This window comes from Miscanthus floridulus, chromosome 2, assembly GCF_019320115.1.
Source record: "Miscanthus floridulus cultivar M001 chromosome 2, ASM1932011v1, whole genome shotgun sequence".
Taxonomy (NCBI): Eukaryota; Viridiplantae; Streptophyta; class Magnoliopsida; order Poales; family Poaceae; genus Miscanthus; species Miscanthus floridulus.
In genome coordinates this window covers 2,272,335-2,290,695 of record NC_089581.1, presented here as the reverse complement: position 1 = coordinate 2,290,695, position 18,361 = coordinate 2,272,335, and positions in this window count along the sequence as shown.

The following is an 18,361-nucleotide window of genomic DNA, read 5'->3' as shown; positions in this document are numbered from 1 at the left end:
CACTGTATCAAACTATATTGGAAAACTTTATCTTCAAACTTATTTGCTTCCGCTTTATTTATCAAACTTGGTTTGTAATAACTTTTATTCGTACTCTGATGACGAAATGTATCTGTGAACTTTATGTAATATGTGGCATGTATGTTGAATCATGTACGATCTTGGTTGTTGTAAATCGTTCATCGAGACCCGTCGTGGTACTCGATGGACTACCGGATTTATATGGGTTCAAGGATGACAGTGTGACCGCTTGCGGGATGCCATTATACTTGTACTCTTATAAATTGGTTGGTTCTGCGATAGCTGGCATCAGAGCAAGATTCAACGTTATTTGTCACAAGTGTATTTAAAACAAAAGTTTTTGTTTTCCAAAAACCCTTCTCTAGCAACTAATAGTGCTATAATAGGTATTTAAAATCTAAAGTGTGCCAATGATCACTTTCCTTATGCCCAAATTAAGGACTATTAGGTGGCTATTTAAGTACTAACATGGGGGTCTTTACTTCGTCGTCCATACGGCGTGCTATAGTATGGATGCCATTCACTTGAGTGGTAATGTATGGATCAAATGCCTCTTAGCCAAGGTAAGATGAGTGTATGACCGCAAGATGTGAGCATGCGGTCGAGAAGAGTTAGCTTTGGTACGGCTATGTATACATGCTTGCATGTGTATATGGTACGTATTTAATTGTGGTTTAAATTATTGTCGGGTAGATTGATATGGAAGTATATGTATGGGTATACATATATGAAAGTATTTACAATTACATTCTGCATATTTCATTATGGGTTTAGGGCTGAAATGAAATTTTATGTAGGTACACTAACAACGAAACGTGTAGCTCGACTAGTTACGCTATTTATGAGAGAACATATGTATGCCACCGTGTCTACCATTAGAAACAAATTTTTCCTAAGTTTGTGAGGACGTACGGCATGAGCATGCATCATGATAAATTACCATTCACATAATTACATTGTTCCTCCCCTTATAAAATTCTTACTCGGTTATGTAACTCTTATCCATTATGGCATTGTCTCACCAAAGGGTACATGTTAATGGTGCAGATGACACGCACCAAGCAGACTGCTCGCAAGTCCACCGGAGGCAGAGCTCCTAGCCGTCAGCTTGCTCCACGTACCCATCAATGTCACACGTTCCTTGGAGAGTTTGGGATGCCTACACTCTTGTGGAGAGTGATCAGCTATGTAGGCTATCCTGATGGAATGGAACCCCACTACTTCTGGGCGAATGAGCGGTTGGGAGAAGGTCTCTTAGTTACTGTGGAGGCCGTTGTTTGTCCCTGAGGTGACGATTCTGAGTGGACAGGCTGGTGTTATGAGTCAACTGGCAGGACTGCTGAAGAAGCAGCTGGCAGGACAGCCTTTGGGATCTTGAGGAATATCATGGATCATTTTCCTCAAGAGCTGGCAGCCGCTTTGGTTGGAGTCTTTCCAAGAGGTAACCCCTCCACTGACTCATGGCAGCAGGCAAGAGGAAGATCTTTAGAGATTGGTGCAGCAGAAGGGCAGAACAGTGATAACCCTTCCATGAGCGCCATGTTCGCAATGATGAGAGTGTTAGATGGAGTTGAAGGTAGCCTCAGATGAGTGTCTGGTGCTCTTGGTCATGCCCACGAGGATCGACGTCAGCTTCAGAGGGAGCACGATGCTGAGATTGAAAGGCTCACTGAAGAAATGACTCGGTTAACTCACCAGCGAAATGTAGCTTGGTCTAGGGAAGATGTCCTGAGAGCTCGACAGTTTGAGCTGGGACAGCAGCTGGCCAATACGGAAGAATAAAATGATAATCTACATGAAGAGGTTCATCTATTGAACAATCAGCTCCACCCTTATGTCCCACCTGGAGCCGCAGAAATGGATCTAGAAGGGTACGAGGAAGAAGAAGAAGTGGAGCCTGAAGAAGAAGTAGAACCTGATGAAGGAGATGAGTCTGCATCTGACCTCGATAGTGATCATGATGAGGATTAGATCGCTTAGCACTTAGTAGAAGGACTAATGTATCACCTTTATTCATGTAATGGACCCATAGTTCGAATTTGGCATTAGTAACCAGACTATCATGTAATGTTGATTAATCGCACGTTTGAATGAACATCAGTGCAATTCTAGTCCTTTGTCGGTAATCACGATTAAATTTGCATGCGTTATGAGCACGATAAGTGGTCAAATTGGTGATATCATGTTGCGAGAATGAATTGTTATGCCTCTGTTTTTATTGTGATTTTGAGAATTTTTTTTCTCCAGTAATTTCAGTTTGGCATAAGTACCTAATTCATCCACAATCTCTTGGCATCAGCCAATAATCGTTTATTGTTGCAACTTCGCAGATGACGCGCACCTGTGCTGGAGTTGGTGGCAGCCAGGATGGCAACTAGGATGACTTGCCACCCCCACCGCCGCCATCTGCTCAGGAATTCTTTACCCAGTTCCTAGGTAGCCAGAGGACAATGGAAGAAGCTTTGCGCCTTATCGTGCAAAACACTGCTCGTGGCCACCCACATCAACCAGGGGCCGAGCCAAATTAGCACAGTACATTCAAGGAGTTTCTAGACATGAAGCCTCCGATCTTTAAGGTGGCTGAGGAACCACTGCAGGCCGATGAGTGGCTGAATACCATTGAGCAGAAATTCCGTCTATTGAGGGTCACGGAGCATCTGAAAGCATAGTATGCTTCTCATCAATTGCAAGGACCAGCAGGGATCTGGTGGACACATTTCCTGTCATCCCTGCCTGCTAATGCGTGAGTGACCTAGGAACAGTTTAAGCTGGCTTTTAGGGGACATCATATTCCCCCAGGCCTGATGCGCATGAAAGCAGCTGAATTTATGAGGCTCACTTAGGGAACAAAGTCACTCACAGAATACATGCACGCATTCAACAACTTGTCAAGATATGCTCCCAGTTTCATGGATACTGAAGAGAAAAAGATAGAGAGTTTTAAGCGAGGTTTGGGTACTAAACTGATGAAGACCATGGCCAATTCTAGGTGTGCCACGTACAATGAATTTATTAGTGATGCCTTGACCCAAGAAAACCACAACAACATGCATGCAGTTGCTAAAGGTCGCAAGAGGACATATGAGGCCGGTGCATCTGGATCCTTCCAATCAAAAGCACCTATCATAGCTAGGCCACAATTCCGTCCACCTACACCCAAGTTTAGGCCTCCACCATCGAAAGCTCAGAATAATAGGCCACAGAAACCATTCCGTAAGGCGTTCACTATTGCCTTACCAAAAGGAAATGGCAATCAGGACAGCTCCACCGGATTCAGAAGTAATCAACCATGTTTCAACTGCAACCAACTGGGTCATTGGTCCAAGGAATGCCCCACCCCAAGAGGAATGGCAACCCAAATTAGAACAATTAGAGGCAGGTGAATGCCAGGGCACGTCAGGGACAAGTGCATTATACCGCTGTGGAGGAAGTGCCCGCTGGAGAAGTTGTCACGGCTGGTATGTTTCTTGTCAACAAGCATCCCGCTGTTGTTTTATTTGATTTGGGAGCTTCTCATTCATTTATGAGTCAAGCATTTGCATCTAGACATGATCAAGAAATAATTGAAGTAAGCAAAGGGGGTTTTAACATAAGTTCAGCAGGGGGAACTATTAGTACCAAAAAGATAGTAAAAAATGTACTCATCTTGATACAAGGGAGGGAGTATACAACAGATTTGATAATATTGTCAGGGTTGTCGATAAGTGTAATCTTAGGCATGAATTGAATAAAGTATCATGGTGCTCTTATTGACATCAGCACCCGTACTATCATGTTGAGAGAACCCATGGGAGGGAATGCTTTTCTAGTCCCACTCTCCCGCGATTTCGAACCCCAACATTTAGCATGTGCTATCCAAACCACCACAATATGTGATATCCCAGTGGTTTGTGAGTTTTCGGATGTATTTCCAAAGGAATTACCAGGTCTACCACCAGATAGGGACGTGGAATTTAAGATCGAATTAGTGCCAGGTACCGCACCCCTATCCAGAAGGCCCTATAGAATGTTACCCAATGAGTTAGCAGAACTTAAGGTTCAATTGCAAGATCTATTGGACAAAGGTCTTATCCAACCTAGCTCATCTCCGTGGGGATGTCTAGCCTTGTTTATGAAAAAGAAGGATAAGTCACTGAGAATGTGTGTAGATTATAGTGATCATCAAGAACAAATACCCATTGTCCCGCATCGACATCTTGTTCGATCAGTTAGCAAAAGCAAAAGTATTCTCCAAAATTGATTTGAGATCAGGTTACCATCAGATAAAGATTAGATCGGAGGATATACCTAAGACTTCTTTCTCTATTAGGTACGGCTTATACGAGTATTTGGTTATGTCTTTCGGACTAACAAATGCTCCAGCCTATTTCATGTACCTGATGAACTCGGTATTCATGCCTGAACTTGACAAGTTCATGGTCGTGTTTATCAATGACATATTGATTTATTTAGAAAATGAGTCAGATCATGAAGAGCATCTGAGGATTGTCCTATCCAGACTAAGAGAACATAAGCTATATGCCAAGTTTAGCAAATGTGAATTTTGGATGAGCAAAGTACCTTCTTAGGTCACATTTTATCAAGAGATGGAATCTCAGTGGACCCATCCAAAGTACAAGAGGTCATGGATTGGAAAGCCCCAACTTCGGTTCATGAAGTTCGGAATTTTCTAGGGTTAGCAGGATACTATCGTCGGTTCATTCTAGATTTCTCAAAGATAGCTAAGCCTATGACCAGACTACTTCAGAAAGATGAGAAGTACAAATGGACACCAGAATGTGAAACAGCTTTTCACACCCTCAGAACTTTGTTGACTACAGCACCTATGTTAGCACAACCAGACATTGAAAAGTTGTTTGATGTATTTTGTGATGCATCAGGAATAGGTTTGGGATGTGTGCTTATGCAAGAAGGGAGAGTAATTGCATATGCTTCTCGGCAATTGAGAAAACATGAAGTCAACTACCCTACACATGATTTGGAACTTGCAGCCGTTGTTCATGCATTAAAGATATGGAGACATTACTTGTTGGGCAATGTATGTCATATCTATACTGACCACAAAAGTCTCAAGTATATCTTTACCCAGCCAGAACTGAACATGAGACAACGAAGATGGTTAGAATTGATTAAGGACTATAATTTAGAAGTGCATTACCATCCGGGTAAAGCAAATGTAGTAGCCGATGCACTTAGTCGGAAGTCCCATTGCAACACTGTGGAAGCATTGTTGGAAGATGGATTCAACTTGTTACATCCTGCTATACTACACAATATCACAATCAGTTGTTCATTGGAGAGCAAAATCATAGAGCTACAGCAGACATATGTAGAAATAAGTCACATCAAGAGAAAAATGCAAGAGCAGGAAACCAAACATTTTAGATTGGACGAAAGAGGTGTACTATGGTTTGAGGACCGACTAGTGGTACCAAAAGACCGTGAGCTAAGGAATCAAATTTTAGAAGAAGCTCACTCATCCAAATTGTCTATCCATCTAGGTAGTAGTAAAATGTATCAAGATTTAAGAACCCGTTTTTGGTGGACTAAGATAAAGAAAGAGATCGCAGCCTATGTTGCTAGGTGTGATAATTGCAGTAGAGTGAAAGCCATCCATATGAAAACCACTGGATTACTTTAGCCATTGCCTATTCTAGGATGGAAATGGGAAGAAATCAGCATGGATTTTATCACATGCCTTCCAACGATGCCACAAGGTCACGATTCAATCTGGGTCATTATTGATCGTCTCACCAAGTCAGCACACTTTATACCCGTGAACACACGGTATATAGTTGGGAAATACGCTGAGATATATGTTTCCCAGATCATGAGACTGCATGGAGTACCCAGGACCATAATCTCAGATCGAGGACCACAGTTCATAGCTTGTTTCTAGGAGCACTTACACCAAGCTTTGGGAACCAAACTAATCAGAAGTTCAGCTTATCATCCGCAAACTTTAGGATAGACAGAGCGAGTGAACCAAATCCTAGAAGATTTACTTAGAGCTTGTGTTATATCTTCAAAAGGTTCATGGGAGAAATGATTACCTTTAGCTGAATTCTCCTATAACAACAGTTATCAAGCGAGTATCAAAATGGCTCCATTTGAAGCCTTTTATGGCAGAAAGTGCAGAACTCCATTGAATTGGATTGAGCCCAGTGAAAGGAGATACTTTGGTATTGATTTTGTCAATGAAGCCAAAGAGCAAGTATGTATCATCCAACAACATATGAAGGCAGCTCAATCAAGACAGAAGAGTTATGCCGACAGAAGAAGAAGACCACTAACTTTTGAAGTGGGTGACTATGTATACTTGAGAGTATCACCCATGAAAGGTGTGAAAAGATTTGGGATGAAAAAGAAGCTTTCACCAAGATATGTAGGTCCATACAAAATTTTGGAACGAAAAGGAAATGTTGTGTATAAGTTACAACTTCCACCAGAGATGAGTGCAATCTTTGATGTGTTCCATGTTTCTCAGTTAAAGAAATGTCTTTGAGTACCTGAAGAAGCGATTGCACCCACCAACGTGCAGCTTCAATCGGATTTGACCTATGAAAAAAAGCCAATTCGAGTATTAGAAGAGATGGAGAGAGTGACAAGGAGTAAGATTATTAAGTTTTATAAGGTGGTGTGGAACAATCATAGTGAACAAGATGCTACGTGGGAAAGAGAAGATTATCTACGAGAAGTTTATCCCACCTTTTTCCAAGAATGGTAGGTCTTGCAAATCTCGGGATGAGATTTTTATAAGGGGGAGGGGCTGTAACACCTCGGGTGTTAGCCTTGCATAACTTGACTTGCATAACATGAGCATGATCACCACGCATTCATAAACAAGCATTTACAATTGGAACATTGAATTGAAACATATGCAACGTTGCTTGTTATTGCATGTTTCTTTGTATATATGCAAATGATCATGAATGTAAACATGTACTTGGTAGATTTGAGTCACCAAAATATTTTGGCAATGCTTAGGTTCACAAATGGAACATGGATCATGAATGTCATTTTTCATGGTCAAGTCTTTAAGGCATATTTCATGTGATTACTTTAAATAGCTCTATGAGTGACTACTACATGAAATGATTGAATGGCCTTGCAAATTACTTAAACATGCTTAGGATATCATTATGAACAACTTTGGTATTTAGGGCTAGGGCTAGTTTGGTCATTAAGCCATGCTTTGATGTGTTTCCTCTTTTAAATGTGACATGTTTGACCAATTTGGAACTAGGTGTTAGAGACCTTGCATGGAGGAGATCACTAAAGCAAAGTTGTAGTATTTGGTATAAGGAATAACTTTTATTTTTGGGTCATTGATTGATTCAGCTCCTAACATGCTTGAATTTGGATCACAAGAATCAGCAAATTAACATTTCAATACTTAACAAAATTTTCTAAGTCGTGGGTCACTGACCGACTGACAGGCTCACTTTGGGGATGATTTTTCTTAGTTTCGGTTGCGAATTAGCACGAGATGATTGAACAACATTTGTAGCTGGTACTTAGGACTACGAAATTCATTTAGAACATTTACGAATTGGAGCCACGGATTAGCAGTTAAATCAACGTGAAAACTCGCTGTCAGGCTGCTCCTATCGCGTCTGAACTAACTGAATCGATCGACACAGTGGCCGACCGGCTTCAGACACCGCACGCCGCGTGGAGGTCACCATGGACGCGCGTCGCCAGCGCCCTGACCGTGCTGGCCACGACGCGCCTGAGCGCGGCATTATCACGCCAGCACCCGCCCGCTCCCGTCCGCGCCCTCAGTTTCGCTTTCCTGCTCCTCCTTCGCCATCCGCAGCACTCGCAAGCGCAGCCGCCGAGCTCCCGTAGCGCCACCATCGTTGTTGATGGCACAAGCCACGCCTAGCGCTCCTTCATCACCGCAATCCCTCCACCGTCTCCCCAGCACCCCATTGCTTCTCCCAGTGCCCGCTGTTCGAGTTCGGTAAGCGCCAGCGCCGTGCAAATGCTCACCGGAGCCCCGTCGCCAACTCCGTCGTCGTGGCCACGCCGCCATAGTCCACCTTCCGCTCCGTTAGCTAGCGCGCTAGGTCCTCCAGCGTTCGTAGGTGCTTGTCCGCACATTAGGTTGAGCCGCCGAGGTCGTCACCGGCGTACCACCGATGTCCCGCCTCGCCGAGCCGCCATGGCCGCCGCCGTCGTCACTAGCATCGACGATAGGGCCGGCCAAGTAGACCAATCGACGCGTTAGGTCACAGGGATCACTCAGTGATGATGTCACCACCGGCGGACTCGCCGTCGACGAGCTATGGCCGCGCGAGCTTGCTCAGCGCCGCCGGCTCTGTTTTGGTCTCGCTGACCGGTGGGTCCAACTGACGCGTGGGTCCCTGCTGTCAGCGACTCTAGGTTTTAAAGATAGTTCAAAAATTCCAGATTCAAGTGTGTTTTGTTATTTTTGTATCTCCAGTTTGGTAGCTCCTAAAATTGTGAAATAAATTTGTGAGTGTTCCTTAGGAAGTGTAGTATTTAGGAAAAATATGTTCTTGACTTGTACAGTAGAAATTTTTGGAGATTTAAATAGGGATTTGAAATGTGCTTTTGAATGCATTCAAATTTGTTTATTTTATATCTAGAGTTCCTGTGCTCCAAAAATTATGAAATTTTTGTGGTAAGCTAGTCTTAGCATATATGAACTCTGGTAAAAATTTGAAGACCAGTGCATGTGTAGATTTATAGTTATAGATTTTTCTTTTATGAATAGCTAATCCTTGCATGAATTTTTATAAATTAATTATGAGTCCAAAATTCATGAAATTTGTTGGAGGTAATACTAGTACCATATGGATGTTAAGAAAAATAGGAAATCTGTTGCTTGACACATTTCAATAGAATTTTCCATTTATGCTATTTCAAGCCTTGCTTCCTTGCCATTTTTGTATAGGATATTCTACTTAGTAGAATGACATGAAACTTTTATAGTAATCATTTGATAGCATTAGTAAGGCACTGTAAATTTTTGAGAATTTATGAAGTATATCTGATATATGTTTATTATTTAACCTAGATATCTAAATAAAATCATAAAGGCAATTAAATAAATAGTTTGGGCTTCACCATTATATTATCTTAAATGTATTTGGTATGCTTAAACTATTGGTAGATTCTATGTTGTCAAATTTTGAATGATTACGTGAAGTAGAAGTATTATTACTTTATATTGCACATTTAATAGTTTCCGGACTGATTCTAGAGTTTAATGAGTTGCATGTTGAAAATGATGTGTACTATAAAAAATGGTTAATAACAAAGTTGTAGAGAATTTGATAAGCTTTCCAGAAAGTCCAGGATCACTGTTTTTGGATTAGTAGAACTCCAGTTATGAGTGAAACAAGTAGCTACTGTTTGTGGCATAGTCGATGCATTGTAGAAGTAGTTAAGTAATAATCGAGAAGAGATATGCACCTACTCAATAAACATGATGCACTTGTTAACATATATGCATTCGTAATACTTATGCCATACTCATGCATCTAGGATCAGAGGAAGAGATCACATTGCTGGAATTCGAAGAAGCAGAGGAAGGGAACCAGCAGGAGGATCCACAAGCCGTAGCTCCCGAAGGCGTGGAGCAGAACCCTGAAGAGCTTCCGGAGTGTTCTGACCACCGCCCTACTTCTTTTCTGCGAGGCAAGCCCCGGAGTATTATAAGTCTCCCAGTAATTTACAAATGTTTGCTTACGTATTTATGATTGATGCATTAGGTTATAAGAGTTGAATGAAACCACTTGATGCATGTACATTCCTTGTCCAAATATTACACCTTTAACCGATATAGGTCCAGGATCGAATATATATGCTTAGCCATGCTTAGACCGGTAGAAGTCGGGTGATGTCCTGTCACCTGCGAGATATAGGTGGATACCGGAGCACGGTTGGCTATATTTGCTATCGTGGAACAAGAACCATGGGGTAAAAGTAAATCAAGACCGGACGGGAAGTCGATAGAGAAGCGACAAGATATGAAGGTCTTGGGTGTGGATTTATCCCCGTTTGTGTCGATTAAGGACCGTACCGTTGTTGGTGCTTCTAACAAGATTGAACGCATGCCTCTCACTTAGCTGGCCGGATAACTTGTTCTGATCGCAAAGCCGAGTAATTCAACTCAGGTCGGGAATCGTTCTGTTGTGCGCTCCTTCCGGGGAACGATCAGACTGAGCCCAAGGGTAGGCTTGGCCTGAGCATCCTGGCATCTGGTGTTCCAGATTGTGCGGCGCAGTATGGACCCGCGAAATGTGTACCGGAGTTGTACCAAAGGTGACCTAAGGCTATCGTGGCTGGTAGACCTAGGTTTGTGTTAGGAATAAATTCCCAGCTGGTTGAAATCGATTCGAATCGCCATCTCTCCCGGATAGTGAGAAACTTGGCTAGTCCCAACATCGTAGCAACTGTGTTATGAAACATGATGGTTCGGATAAAAAGGGAATTACAATACCTGCTATGGTTACTATTGTATGCTTCTAAATGATATACCATATGTTTGGCACAGGATAGTTGCTAACCTAGAAATGGATAGTCATAATTAACCTGGTAAAGAATTTGTAACTGTACCATGATTTAATTGCTTTTACGCAAAAATGTTATCAAGTTACGTCCACTTATACAGCCTTGCATAATCCTTGGAATCATTTTATTTCTGGTTCATAACGGGTAAGTCTAGCTAAGTACCTTCTCGTACTCAGGGTTTATTTTTCCCATTGTTGCAGATAGCACTGTGTATCATGGTTATTGCAAGAGTTGCTTCTATCCCGCTATGGATGAGGAGTAAGCCTTGGGCAGGCTTCTTTAGTAATTCCTATCTTTGCTTTTGTGGACCGTGATCTGGTTTGGCACTGTATCAAACTATATTGGAAAACTTTATCTTCGAACTTATTTGCTTCTGCTTTATTTATCAAACTTGGTTTATAATAACTTTTATTCGTACTCTGATGACGAAATGTATCTGTGAACTTTATGTAATATGTGTCATGTATGTTGAATCATGTACGATCTTGGTTGTTGTAAATCGTTTATCGAGACCCGTCGTGGTACTCGACGGACTACCGGGTTTATATGGGTTCAAGGATGACAGTGTGACCGCTTGCGGGATGCCATTATACTTGTACTCTTATAAATTGATCGGTTCTGCGACAGGCTACGCCGCTAGAGGTGGTCCAGCCCACAAGACAAAGACTTATGGTGCATGGTACTGCTCGACGTGTACCGTAGGACATCATGGGCGATATCCTGAAGATGCTATGAGATCTGTTAGGATATGCTCGATCCTGTGATTCCTGTAATATGTTATTACTTATCGGTTGTCTCCTAGATCTAACCGACTTGTAACTCTACCCTCGGTTATATAAGGCGGGTAGGGGACCCCCTCAAAACACACGTAATATCATACGATAGCCAATATAAACCAATATACCACATGAGTAGGGTATTACATCGTGTAGACAGCCTGAACCTGTCTAACTCTTGTGTCTCTATTGCCCTCTTATTCTTGATTATGTGCACCTCTGTCGATCAATCTACCTTCGTGGAATACCCCTTAGAGGACTGTCGATAATATTCTATCGACAGTTGGCACGCCAGGTAGGGGGGTGTGCGTGTTGTTTCCATTACGAACAAGATGGTACATTTTGTAGGCTCTTTGTCCTCTCCAAAGCCAGGCCAAATCTTTATGGTCGGATCGATCTCCTAGGTCATCAATGCTGACGGAGATGGAGAGATCATCAAGCCGGTGCAGATTCATTCTGTGCCGACCACACAAATGCCTGCAATAGCAGATTCGATCTCAGAATGACCTGTAAGGTCGTTTTCACCAACTACTCGCTACGACCACCTGCCACGTCGTAATGATGATCGCCACGAAGAATGGCATTGTGACAACCGCGACCGCCGCCATGGTGATAGTTCAGAAAGCTCGAGGGCCAGGCAATTTCGTACACGCTGACCAGATAACGCCATACACCACCGACCAGATGTTCTGTCTAAAGCTAAGTCATGCTTTAACATTTTTCTAAATATTCCCCAACCTTCATATATCTCCATGATGTTTCTCCAAGCTGTTTTGTCCATGTTTGTTCTCTAAACGATTTTCTTTCATGTATACCATCTTAAAGATGCTATACAACTAAGTCTAAGGCAAATCCCCGAACAGTCATATTGATGCTCGGATGTTCCTAGAGACGGCCCTGTCTCCGGCTTTTTCCTACACGTGCATGAGCGCCTGCCCTCTACGTTTGGGGTGGTCGGTAGCACCTCCTTAGCGACACCTTGCTTTTCCTACACGCACACGGGCTCCACGTTCCGCGTTATGGTTAACATGCTGGCTAGGGCTAGAGACTCAGCTACACTCTAGCTGGTCGAGCGGCTTATATTAAATATAAACACATCTTCAGAATAACACTAAGTGTTCACACCAACTGATTGCCGAGCTGCATACGCTATTTCATCACCATTGCTGATTCTTCTCCGGAGTTCATATATTTTATTTTTACATCATCTACTACCTATTCTACACATTTGTTTCGTAGGGGCACAGCTCGGTTAATGAGCTTATGCTCAGGGATTGGACAAGATGATCATCGTCTAGGTGGTCAGACCACCTATCGGACGGACTTCACCGCCAACCAACTGGTCAGACTACTCGACACTCACTCCTGCTTAGTGTTCACTTCATCATCGACTAGTTGGTTAGACTGCTCATTGCATAGGCTTCATCGTTAGCTACGCTGGGGGCTTGCAAATTGGTCGAACTGCTCGGCACTCACTCCTACCCGGCGTTCACTTCACCACGCGACTAGTTGGTTGGACTGCTCATCGCATGGGCTTCATCATCAGCTATGCTGGGGGCTCATCAACTGGTCGGACTACTCAGCACTCACTCCTGCTCAGTGTTCACTTTGCCACCGACCAGTTGGTTGGACGGCTCATCGCATGGGCTTTCATCGTCAGCTACGCTAGGGGCTCGCTAGCTACGCTGGGGACTCCTCGGTGTTTGGATTCTTCGTGCAAGCATCACCAGCTATGCGGGGGGACTCCTCAGTGTTTGGATTCTTCGTGCAAGAGTCACCAGCTAAGCTGGGGACTCCCTTGGTGGTTGGATCTTGCTACGTCTCATCGGTGTGCTATCAAGTTTCTCCATGCTGTTCGGATCAGGGTGCTGATCTTGGGCAGCACATTCGAGGTCTTATAAAGTACATGGCAGATGATGTTGGCAAGCTTTCATTAAAAAATTCTTGACTCTGCTATAAGATATCTTCAAAATCTTCCAGCAGGCTCGGGGACTACGTGTGTACATGTCATCTCGCGATAACTGTATTTATTTCTACACTAGTTTCCAGCGACATTGGGTACTAGGCGAGCACCTAAAGACTACCACTTTAGACCCTGGCACCACATGACCATGTCACCTACCGTCAGGCTCGAGGACTAAGTGGGCACACTTCACCTTGCGGTGAATGTGCACTTTTCATTTTAGGGCTTAGCCCGTGGACCGGTTGCTTATTCGGCTGGTCTTCTGTCTTTCTTCTACTTTCTAGACCCTGGCACCACGTGACCACGTCACCTACTGCTAGGCTCGAGGACTAAGTGGGCACACTTCACCTTACGGTGAGTGTGTTTTCTTTAATCTATTCATTGGAAGACTATGTGCCTCCTAAAGTTGAAGAAGATTATCTCCCTTTTCTCGTGGTCGGACTCTAAGTGGGCACACTTGGTTCATAGCGAGGAAATTTTCGATTTTGAACTTCAGCACCTTACATCCTTCTGTCAAGCCTTACTTGGGTAAGCCCAGGCTCGGCCGAACAGTTAAGCTGGTCAGTTACGGTCCACAACTGCTCGACGACTCATTAGGGTGGTCAGACTATGAGTTTGACTGCTCGGCTTTGTTTACTCTTGCTCGGATAAGCTCAAGACGGCGTTGCATAGCGGATACAAGGAGCTCAGAGACTAGCTATGGGGGGTACGACCCCGGATACCCATGACAGACTACATGGGCTGCGCTGCCAGGGTGGTCCATCCCACATGATGAAGACTTACGGTGCATGGTATTGCTCGGCGTGTACCGCGGGACATCAAGGGCGATATCCTGAAGATGCTACGAGATCTGTTAGGATATGCTCGATCCCGTGATTCCTGTAATATGTTATTACTTACCGGTTATCTCCTAAATCTAATTGACTTGTAACCCTACCCCCGACTATATAAGGTGGGTAGGGACCCCCTCAAAACACATGCAATATCATACGATAGCTAATACAAACCAACAGACCATAGGAGTAGGGTATTACGTTGTGCAGATGGCCCAAACATGTCTAACTCTTATGTCTCTGTTGCCCTATTATTCTTGATTACACGCACCTCTACCGATCAATCTACCTTTATAGGATACCCCTTGGAGGACTACCGATGATATTCTGTCAACACTACACAGCTGATCGGTGACCTAGAGGAAACTTTCTCCAACCTTCGCACCAACCACATCAACTCAACCCGGAGAAGTGCGTGTTAGGGGTCCCCACCGGGAAGCTCCTCAGCTTCATCGTCTCTAAGCATAGCATCGAGGCCAACCCTGAGAAGATCTCTATGATTATGGACATGGAGCCAGTCAAGAACCTAAAGGGGGCCTAGAGGCTCACCAGATGTCTGGCCACGCTCAGCCGCTACATATCCCACCTTGGGGAATGAGGTATGCCACTGTGTAAGCTCGAGTGGACACAGGAGGCTTAGGAAGCGCTCACAAGGCTGAAGGACTTCTTCACTACACTATCGGTCTTGACCTCCCCTTTAGCGGGGGAGACTCTGCTCTTCTACACTGCTGCCATGCCACATACTGTTAGTGCAGCCCTGGTGGTAGAACATGAGTAGGAGGGTCACATCCTCAAGGTCCAATGGTCGGTGTACTTCGTCAGCGAGGTCCTCTCTAACTCAAAGGCCTGGTACCCAAGGATCCAAAGGCTCCTCTACGCCGTGCTCATCGCCAAGCGCAAGCTCTAGCACTACTTCGACGCCCACCCTATGGTGGTCGTGTCCTCCGATGGCTTGTGAGACATCATCAACAACCGAGGGTCCACCAGCTGCATAGCCAAATGGGGGCTCGAGCTCATGGGACTCGACATCACCTACGCCCCTCGCACCATGATCAAGTCCTAGGTCCTCGCTGATTTCGTGGTAGAGTGGACTGAGGACCATGTACTTCGACAGCTCCCTCACCCTTGAGGGGGCGGGTGTGGTGGTCCTCCTCATATCCCCCAGCAGCAACAAACTAAGGTATGCCCTTCAGCTTTATTTCTGGGCCACTAACAACATTGCAGAGTATGAGGCGCTCCTCCATGGTATTCGAGCGGTGGTCGAGCTCAGTGCTCAGTGCCTCTTTGTACGAGGATACTCTGAACTGGTTATCAACCAAGTCATAAAGGAGTCAACTTGTCACAACATGAAGATGGAGGCCTCCTACATGGAGGTTCAGAAGCTGGAAGACAAGTTCGATGACATCGAGCTCCATCACGTCCTCCAGCGGGACAACGAGGAGGCTGACTCCTTGGCGAGGCTGGCATCCTCTTGGAAGCCCTCATCGTCTAGAGTCTTCCTCGATGTCCTCGACGCCCCCTTGATCTGCCTCAGGGAGGGCAAGGCGCTAGCCCTGGCCGGCGTGACCTCAACCTTGACCTGCGCCTTTGGAGGAGTGTTGTCCCCTAGGAGTGCGTGCTCGCGGTCACCACGCATAGCCGGCATGGCATTGAGCCGCTGGCTGATGCCCTTCCTGACCCACCAGTGTGCCCCGTGAAGCACAGAAGACAAGGGCTAGCTACCCCCCTCATGGCAGACGATGGCCCGCCTACTAAGGCCCCTGAGGCAGCCCCGGGGCATAACACCGATGGCCCTCCTGTGGACCCCGAGTTAGTCCACCAAGACCTCGGGGGCTCGTCGGGCGAAGCTTTCGACCGGCTCCCCGAGACACCAGAAGACTAGAGAGCACCCTTCCTCGACTTCCTCAAGCGAGGGGGGGGGGTCCTCCCCGACGACATCACAGATGCCCATAGGCTGGTCCAGCGAGCCAAGAGCTACTAGGTCCTCCGTGGAGAGCTCTATCACCATAGCGCCTCTGAAGTGCTCCTACGGTGTGTCACAATGGAGGAGGGGAGGGAATTACTCCTCACCATCCATGGCAGCATCTGCGCCCACCACGTGGGGCCGCATGCACTCATGGGGAAGGCTTTCAAACCTAGCGTCTACTAGCTAACTACCCTAGCCGACGCTTCAGTCCTCGTCAAGACAAGCAAAAGATACCAATACTATGCCAAGTAGAGTCACATGCCGGCCTAGACGCTCCAGACTATTCCCATGACCTGGCCATTTGTGGCCTGGTGCCTCGACATGGTCGGGGAGTTCAAGAAGGCGCCCGGGGGCTTCGATCACCTCTAGGTCGCCATCGATAAATTCACCAAGTGGATCGAAGTCCAGCCCATCACCAACCTCAAGTCGGAGCGAGTGATCGAATTCATCCAAGACATCATCCACTAGTTCAGAGGCCCTAATCGTATTATTACTAACAATGGCACTCAGTTCACATGTCGCAAGTTCCTAGACTTCTTGCGAATCTAGGTGGATTGGGCTTTGATCTACCACCCTAAGTCCAATGGCCAAGTAGAGCATGCCAACTGGCTGATCCTCTAGGGGATCAAAACCTGCATCTAGAACGAGCTCAAGATCCACACCGGGCGATGGGTGGATGAACTCCCCTCCCTACTTTGGAGCCTACGAACGAGCGTGAATCGCTTGATGGGGTACAACCCCTTCTTCCTCGTATACGAGGCCAAGGTGGTCATCTAATCCGACCTCGACTTCGACGCTCCACGCGTCCACTTCGACGAGCGGCGAGCAGAGGAACAACGCTAGATGGACATCGACATGCTCTAGGAGGAACAGAACACCACCGTGGTGCGGTCTGTCGGCTACTAGCAAGGACTTTGTTGCTATCATGCTAGACGGGTATGCGAGCGTTCTTTAGTTATAGGTGATCTTGTCCTCCAGAGAGCCACCCCATCCAAAAAGGGCCACAAGCTATCTCCGCCCTAGGAAGGACCCTTCCGTGTCTCACGGGCAATCCGACCAAGCGCCTACAAGATCAGCACCATGTCGGGGCACGAGTATGATAGCGCCTAGAACATCAAACAACTATGTCGATTCTATCCATAGCTCATTCCTTCTTATCCTTCATTATCATACCTCTAACCCCCTAGCAACAGCCCACCCCTCAGTGGGGCGAAAGCAATGTCTCCCCAGAAGGGGCAACACCCGGGATTCAAGGTCAGCTCCTCTGAGCTTCAAGGTCACCTAGAGAAGGATTCCGAAGTGCGAGGGACGCTCGGGAGACGAGCCCACATAGCTATAGCTAGGACACTCAGAAGCATCTAGCAGACCAGGGTCCTAGGGGTTCCCCATGGGGGTACTACTTGAATGGGCCCTAGGATAGCCCATGATCTGTTAAAGGATGCAAGACAAGGTGGCGTGGACTTCAAGCTATTTCAGATCGACTTAGTCGGCTTACTATGAAAGCTATATTCTATAATAGGACTAGAACTCTTCTCTTGTAATAGGCTAGGACTAGATATGTGTCCTTACCCTCTAACCTATATAAAGGGAGTTACGGTGCACCCCCTTGTAACCCTAACAATCATACAATTAATCCAACGCAAAAGGCTACACGCTGACTAGACGTAAAGGCTATTACTCGACAAGAGGGCTCAAACCAGAATAAATCATTCGTCTCTTTGCATTTACTGTTGAGTTCTACGTACATCGAAGCCCTTCGAACACCGTCCTAGGTACCCTCATGGTGGGTTGTCGGTCATCAAACATCGACAGCTGGCATGCCAAGTAGGGGCTTTCGGTGACTTCGTGATCAAGAGCTCAGCAGACCTCGATGCACATGATTTTCTCGGTGGGTATCACCTTCATCTTTGGCTCCTAGATCTACAAGGCAGATGACAACAACAAGCTCCAAAGTCATCTCACGGAGATCCCGACGTCTCGATAACCACGCTGGATCAACTCGCCGAGAAGTTTTCACACCTCTCAATCTCTAATCTAGCTCGAACTCAGGAGGTGACCATCAACCATGACTCCCACTCAGACACATCATCTTTGTCCTGGCTGGGGATCCCATGTGAAGTCCAACACGAAGACCCAGTTCGTTTTCCACTCGGACTCAAGAATTCAGCTTCAATCTATCAAGATACAATCAGCTATCTCGTACAGTCTGAGCAAGAGATCCCTCTTATGGGTGCCCAGAGAGGTTTGGTTCTATCCA